The sequence below is a fragment of the Poromitra crassiceps genome (genome assembly GCF_964638095.1).
Source record: "Poromitra crassiceps genome assembly, chromosome: 18".
In the NCBI taxonomy this organism is placed as follows: domain Eukaryota; kingdom Metazoa; phylum Chordata; class Actinopteri; order Beryciformes; family Melamphaidae; genus Poromitra; species Poromitra crassiceps.
In genome coordinates this window covers 695,001-703,889 of record NC_139636.1, presented here as the reverse complement: position 1 = coordinate 703,889, position 8,889 = coordinate 695,001, and positions in this window count along the sequence as shown.

Sequence of the window (8,889 nt, the reverse complement as noted above, 5' to 3'; positions counted from 1 at the left end):
AATACAAACAACCCCAAAATCTTAGCAGAGGCACACAATCCAATGTGCACACACACAATTGAAGCAAAGCTAACAAGATCTAGCCTACATACTATACACCAGTAGCGAACCCTGCCTCTCACACCTGGGCCCTCTGACAGCCCGCATGACAACCCCCCCCCCCCCCCCCCCCTTCCATCGGGGAAAAAAAGCGAATTACCATCTTGGCTTGTGTCCTATCCTATGACAACAATACTGTCTGAAAACAATAATAATTACGCACGCATGCATGCATGCACGCACGCACGCACGCGCGCACGCACGCGCGCACACACACACACACACACACACACACACACACACACACACACACACACACCAGCGGCAGCGCGCTGTATATATAGCCTACAGTTTAATTGGCAGAGGCTCAGCGGCCGGCCTAGCCTATAAGTTTAAATAACTTACGATTTGATGTCTGTGCTTAAGCCCAAGAGCCGCTCTCAGTCTCCGCGGCGAAAAGGAGACAGTAGTCCCAGCCGAATTCTTCTGTTTAAGCTTGATCCAGTCATCCATCCACGAGCAAAATTGCTGGTGGTGGTGAAAATAATGCCTCTCGTTTTAGTTTGCTGAACTAAATCAGAGCTGGTGTGGGCCTTCCCTTCCCTTCCCAACCAAGTCAACTTTTCATTCAATGTTTAATTAATCTGGGAAATGCATTGCTTCCATGCGCGCTGTGACGCTGACTTCCTCAAAAACAAACAGACTGCGCGCGCCTAGATGGTGAATTCTGCCCCGCCCCTGGAGTGTCTTGACTCAGGACTTGTTGCAAGTCACATGACATGGGCTGACCACACAGAGGGCGGAATCTGTCATACAGTCAACCCTCAGCATGCCAGGGATGATATGATTGGTCAATTTTTACTGTCACTCGAACAATATCCTCACGTTGAATGCATTACATCAAACCTCTGTGAATTTAGTAGAGGCCACGCCAACCAGAGAGCTCTGCCTATTCTTCCCAACAACACAGAGGTGCACAATTCTAATAGGGTCACACAAAGGACTTCATTCACCAGGGGTGGGCAATTCTTTTTCATGGGGGGCCACATGAGAAACCCAGATTGTTGCCGGGGCCGAACAAATATTGTCATGCCGTAACCCATGGATGGGTAACTTTGATGATAGAGAGGGCCACAAAAAATGTCCTCGCTACTAGGGATGGGCATCGAATTTCGAATTTTCGAATAATCGTTGTTATTATCAAGGTCGACTTTTATTATTGAAATTCGAAATTCGATTTTTTTTTTTTTTTTTTTTTTTTTTTTTTTTTTGAGTGAAATGTTGCATTGTCTCCCCTGATTCTAAGTATAGTCAAATCGCTTGGTTTGAGCAAGTAAAACAATTTTTATAAGCATTTTAAGCAAGGTTTATGGAAAAATTAATGGCAGATGAAATCCCATGAAGAGGGAGAGGGGGTGACTTTGGCACCCCTTTGGCACTCAGACCTGAGCCTACTAAATATTTAATGAACCACTCATGATTGTCAAAACTGTTTTTTATTTTCGAAAATGTCAATGTCATGTAACATGTTCTTTACTTCAGTGGTGCAATGCTTGTTTGAGCTAAAAATCCACAGCAGAAGCTTTTTATATTAATTAATAAAGCCGTAGACTTAGAATCAGGGGAGACAATGCAACATTTCACTCACAAAAAAAAAAAAAAAAAAAAAAAAAAAAATTTTACATTTTTTATTTTATTTTCGAAATTCGAATTAAATTCGAATTTGGCCAGCGAATTTCGAATAGTGTTTTTGCTAGAAATGCCCATCCCTACTCGCTACCAGGTTTTGCTGAGGGCCGAACGGCGCCAGCGTGAAAAATTTGGTGCATTTGAAGCCACGTTTAGAGGAATAACTAATTTTAAATTAACAGTTGTGATGTCATTATTCAGTCTTAACTCTTAACCACCAATATTTCATCCTTTTCTCACTCACTCCTATGTCACCACCTGCTCTCAGGGCTTGAAATTAACTTTTTTGACCACCTGCCAATATGGCTGCTAGATTTTAAAGTTACCAGCCAATTAGAATTTCCACTAGCCAAAATGTTTTTCTTGAAATAAATCAGAATATGAGTGGGTTAATTTAAGCATAAGTATCAGTAAGTGGCCCGGGATGATCAAAGCCTGTGTTGAGGGTCACACAAGAACAAAAATGCAGTCTTGAAGCTAAATAAATCCAAAACCAATGAGTTAATTATTTAAATTTCTAATTCAATGTAGCCTTTTAGTCATAAAGATTATTGAAATATATTCCATATTCCAGACTGAAATGCTATAACAGAAGTGGAGTATTGGCCAGAATGACATGAACATTTGGACACTTATTCAGCGGGTATCTTGCATGTTGCGTTCAGGTGCACTGTGTAAAAAAGAAAAAAAAGAAAATTGCAATTCCATCGCGGTGGCGATAGTTTGCCCATGTATGAGTTAACCCTTCACAGTCCAAATCAAACTGAACAGGCAGTTTTAAGGGCTTATTTACTCAGAAACATGTTTGTTTAGATGATGATTGTCAATTTATGAATTAATATAATAAAATTACTTTTTAAATTTTATTTTTTAAGAACATGTTAGGCCCTCACAGAGGGCCTAGAGGGCCCTGACGGTTCCCCACTGCGATACGCTCTATATATAGCTATATATACTATACCTACAAACCAAACAAAAAATCACTGCATAGTGCATACACGACACATTCACACACACACTTCCACAGTCCAAAACTAAACCCAGCCCATACATTATTGTGTGCAGTTAGATGTTAGCACAGAGAGAGAGGCCAGCAAGAGCAAAAGGCCAACTCAGTTTTTCCTGACTTTGCTCAGCAAAACTCTGACAACAGGTCAACTGATAGATAAGCTAAAACCCATATAAACCATTTTAGCTTATAGGTTTTGTACCAGTCCTAGTGTAGGTAATGAGACCGCCTGTGTACTGCCCTTGTCAAGAGGATGATCTGCATAAAGACGGACTGTCCCTTTACTGTTGCCATGGTTGGACAAGCTAATTGGCCATTCTCCTGTGTGTGTGTGTGTGTGTGTGTGTGTGTGTGTGTGTGTGTGTGTGTGTGTGTGTGTGTGTGTGTGTGTGTGTGTGTGTGTGTGTGTGTGTGTGTGTGTGTGTGTGTGATGTGTGTGTGTGTGTGTGTGTGTGTGTGGGGGGGGGGGGGGGGGTGAGAGAGAGAGTTGTCTGATGATGGGCAGACAGGCGTACAGAGGGCTGTTTCCGCTTACACAGCTGCCATTAAATAACACACTCTGAACACAACACGCACGGATGCGATGGTTCCATCCAACCCACACAGCGGAAGCATACAGCTGAGCCGACAGTAGGTACAGTGCATTCTGGGTAATCACACAGGAAACAGAACAAGTGTGTGTGTGTGTGTGTGTCAGTGAGAGCAAGAGAAAGAAAGAGCGTATGCAGGAGGAGGAGAAGAGACAAAAGAAAAGTGAATGAAAGTTGATAAGCAAAAGGGTCAAACACACACACACAAGCTCAAACAGACACACACACCACCAAGTCAATTAAGCCACTTTCAGACATGCAGTGATGATATATAATATAACTTGATATGTTGAAAGCGTCTGAGCATCTCGCATTAGACTTGAACATTTTAAATTCTCAAAGACCAAAGCAGCATATTTCCTCTGATAATGGCCGGGGGCGTGGTCGACATGAACAAATACAGGCTAGGGGAAAAACAAAGAGGAGAAAAACACAATGGTGGATACCGGCAAACTCCTGGTGCCTGTTATATAATGTAGTTTGCAGTAATGTATAAGTGCCACAAGATGGCAGTAGCTACATTTGAAGTACCATAAGGGGTGCAAGTGTTACTGACTGCATTTTCCACAAAAAACATGGAGTATGCCGTCGTTGATTACCGTAATTATCGGTAATGCATTGCAGTGACACAAAAAATGGCTACCTAACAAAACAAGGAGGCTTGGTACCAAAATACAGTAGTTTAGAATGTGGGCAAAAGAGAAAAGAGAAGGGGCTTGGACTTCATGGCTGTCTCGGTGGTCCCACCTGTACTTGCAGGGCAGCAGGTTGACCTGGTGCTGCAGGGTCCTAGCTCCAGGCATGTTGACGGACACTGACAGGGGCTGAGGGGTCTCGTCCTCACTGGAGTACTCCACCACCAGCACGTAGTCTGCAGGGGCTGGCAGGCGGCCGCGCATCTGCACAACCATCTGCAAGTATGGAAACATGGTAAAAAAAATTGTTTTTAATTATATACAGTACATATATATAAATATATTATATATATATACAGTATATATATATATATATATATATATATATATATATATATATATATACACAGTATATATATATACACACTGTATATATATATACACACTGTATATACACATAGACACACACGATACGATATGGTCACGATACTTGGCCCTCGATAACGATATTATCACGATACAGCGATTCTGCAATAATCGATATATTGGAAGACATTTAACCTACGATACATCACGATATATGTGTAACTGAAGAGAAAAAAATACCCCTAAAAGGCAAGAAGCAGGTATTATGTATTTATTAGCAGAATTGACATGAAGACATTGACATGACTATTCATCATTCATCTAGTTTGACAGTTATTGAGAGTTGATTTGAGTTAATGAGTTATTAATTTGAGTTAGTGTGGACCAGTGATGTCACTGGTCCACACTTTAACACTCAATAACTGTCAAATTAAATGACAGACATCAAAACAGTTTACAGTTTTCTGATATACTACTGATGTTCTAATGATACAAAGCTGGTTGAAAATGGGCAGAGTGTTCCTTTAATGATGTGTTTGCTTTAGTGGTGCTAGCTAGGAAAACAATACACTGTCTATTTTGCTAACAGTATAATACGTATAGTAGGCATGGGTCGATTCCCGGTTTTACCGGTTAGGTTCGGTGTACGAGCCCAAACCGGTTTGATCACGTGCGAACCGAAAAAACCTTAAAAAATATATATATATTTTAAAATTAGGGGTAGGGATTTTTCGTATTAGCCGCTTCTCAAGATGCACTAGTAGCTAAAAGTCTTATTTTGTTTATTATGTTGATGTTTGAAGAAAAGTTAAGCTGAATAGTTATGAGAAATAAAAACAGTGTGTTGTTACAGTTCAAAGGTTCTGCTTATTTTTATTCAGTGTTAGTGCTGGTTGGCACACCAGCTTAGAGGTGCATTATCGCCACTAACTGCAGTCGCATTACAGTCATTTATGGGCTACACAAAAAAATATATATATAATAAAAATGGTAAAATTCGATATACCAGTTTGATAAGTGTTTTTGGGAATATCGAACCGGTTTCAAATTTTTCAAACCGACCCATGCCTAATGTATAGTAGACCATTGGCTTGGGGTAGCTGTACAAAAATGATACAGACATGAGTAACTTCTCCCTCTGAGTGAGAGGACAATCCTGGTAGCTCGGGTGTGACGGGCTGCATTCCATGAGAATGCAATGGTTTTTTTATGATTATCATTTTTTCCCCACAATTGTACTCGGCCTCTGCCGATCTGGGGAGAGCCGTAGACTAGCAACATGCTTCCTCCGACACATGCGTAGTTGCTAGCCTCTTGTTTTCACCTGGCAGCGGGGAGCTTCACCGGTAGGACGTAGCACGTGGGAAGATCATGCAAATCCCACCGGTTCCCTTCCACACCGAACAGGCGCTCCGACCGACCAGAGGAGGCGCTAATGTAGCAACCAGGACACTTGGCCAGGTTTTTTACCTGGTTAAATGTAATGTAAATCTTAATCTTAATATTAAGATTAAGATATCATTATCAATAATAATAATAATAATAATAATAGAATGTTAATTTTTCATATTCAAATATTATTTAATTGATATATTCGTATTCGAATATAGAATATTCTTTGACAGTCCTAAACCCCTAACATACTGTTAACTTAACATACGTGGTTTACTAATGTTCTATGTTATTTTAAAACATACACTTAGTTCAATGGCCATTTTTTTTTACATAATACATTATGTATTTATTTGCCCAGAGAGTTTACAAAAACATGTCTTAGAGGTGCACAATACCGCGACAGAGTGAAACTGATTTTTGCCTACGGTTATCATACCATCAGAGTCTCATACCAGCATATGACTTATTGTATTGGGGATTTTTTTCTGTCTGTCACTGAATCCCGAGAGAAAGAGAGAGAGAGAGAGAGAGAGAGAGAGAGACAGAGACAGAGGATGGAGAGAGACATAGCGAGAGAGAGAGAGAGAGACAGAGTATGGAGAGAGAGAGAGAGACAGAGAATGGAGAGAGGAGACAGCGAGAGAGAGAGAGAGAGAGAGACACAGAGTATGGAGAGAGAGAGAGACAGAGAATGGAGAGAGAAGAGAGACATAGCGAGAGAGGGAGAGACACAGAGGATGGAGAGAGAAGAGAGACATAGCGAGTGAGGGAGAGAGAGAGAGAGAGAGAGAGAGAGGGAGAGAGACAGAGGATGGAGAGAGAAGAGAGACATAGCGAGAGAGGGAGAGAGAGAGAGAGAGAGAGAGAGAGAGACACAGAGTATGGAGAGAGAGAGAGAGACAGAGAATGGAGAGAGGAGACAGTGAGAGAGAGAGAGAGAGACACAGAGTATGGAGAGAGAGAGAGACAGAGAATGGAGAGAGAAGAGAGACATAGCGAGTGAGGGAGAGAGAGAGAGAGGGAGAGCGAGAGAGGGAGAGACACAGAGGATGGAGAGAGAAGAGAGACATAGCGAGTGAGGGAGAGAGAGAGAGAGGGAGAGAGAGACAGAGGATGGAGAGAGAGAGACATAGGATGGAGAGAGAGAGAGAGAGAGAGAGACATAGCGAGAGAGGGAGAGAGAGAGAGAGAGAACAAGCTAGGTGTAAAAAGGAGCAGGATAAAAAGGTTGAGGAGGGCGACAGATCAACAAAAGAAATGGCCGCCTGGTAGGGCTGGGCGATATATCGAATAGACTCGATGTATCGCGGCTTGTGCCACGTGAGATGTAGAAATGACTATATCGCGAACATTCGAGTATAATTGTCACGCATTGTTTATAACTTAAGCCGCCGGCATGACTCGCTTCACGTTTCCTCTTGTCAGCTCTCTCTCTCAAGGGAGAGCTCTGTCACACTCAGGAAGGGAGGGGGAATCACATGGATACGTCAAACGCGTCAAACCACGTCAGACACACCCGTCCTTAACCTATGTCTTAACCTATGTGTGATTCGAAATCACGCGTCCCCACCAACCCAAGCAGGCGAAACATGGCCGCCTCCACTGTGGCTGTTGACAGTTTCAAATTATAACAAAACAACCACTATTGCAATTTGCAATACATGTCCCGCAAGGTTTCTGGGATTAGGGGAAAGTCTGAGCTGGCGTTACGCTAAACCAAATGTGGGGAGGAGGCAGCGGATTTGTTTGGCGTTAACGTTAGCTGTTGTGGTCGGGGCTAACGTTAGCTAGCTGGTTAGGCTACCTAGTTGCAGGCAGCGCTCCACAAGCTTGTTGTGACCAAAATCCCCGCATTTAAAGCACTTCATACTCCCAGAGCTGGCGTAAACCATAGAGAACCTCATGCGTTACTCAAAATGAAACGTCCAGGGTTTGTTTCTCCAAAAGCAACTAACGCTAACGTTACATGCAAGGTAACGTGAAGCTAACGTAGCTAGCTGCAGGGCAGTCATGATCTATTCTATAAGGAAAACGAATGCGCACATTTAGCCTACATAAAAGTCAACATCACATAGTGTATTTTCTTTAATCTAGAGAGGCATCATTTTTCAGTCACAAGTGAAACGACACAGATATGATGGCGTATAGTGAGGCTTTCCTAACCTGACGCTGCCAGATGGACGGTATAGCTCCACATAGGTTTCACTAAACCAGTCGATCTGGGTTTGAAGTCACCAGACCCGCTGACGGAGGCGGGCACTTTGTCCAAGCTACTTGGCAGGTGATTGGATGACCCATCTGTCTATCACCGCTGGTGGGTGTTAACTTCAACCAATCAGATCGCGGAAGGTGCCTGTGGATGATCTCCGTGGTATTCATTGATTGAGTCCTCGCGGTCGTAAAGTCACCTTCGAAGCATTTAGTTAGATTATAACGAACTAGTTGTGTGGCTTAGCCTTCCCAAATGTTGAGGGTCGTTTTTTAGAATTTAATACATAGAATTGGGAACGTTACATTCAATTTCATTCACTGCGTGTCACTTCCGCGGCGGCAGCCATGTTGACGAGTGAAAAGAACTACAAAGACCATGTACCCACTACTTGCCCAGATGAGCCAGAGCCCGCCTACGGCCGCCGCTGATTGGTCGAGCCGGCATGGCTCGACCAATCATCTTAACTGCCTGTGCAGGTCCAGACCGTCACGGAGAACCAAATGCAATGTGAGTTCACGTGACGGGCGGTTTACCAGGCTAAGGCTTTCCATGCCTCACTATAGAACTGGCCCCAATGCAAAATTCAGACCGCTTATATGTTGCCGTCATGCCAATAAGAGTCTAAATTAAAAATTTTATGTTTTATCTGCAGACTAAGCAGCTAGGCTTTCAGTTCTATAAAAGCCATTATTTTTTGTATTGACTATTGAGTGATACACTTTACTAAAAAAATCATATTATATCAGAAGTGTTGTTTGTGTTCACAGTGATGTCAGATTTGCTTAGGTCAGAGCTATGGAATATTAAATCATCCATCTTTGCTCACTACATCTGCCTTTCTTTCTTCTTCTTTTTTACCCCAGGTGTGCATAAAATACAGGTTAAGAACTTATGGAAAAGTCATGGAAATCCATTGGTCAAAATGTGTATGAACCCTGAAGGGTTAAATTGAGC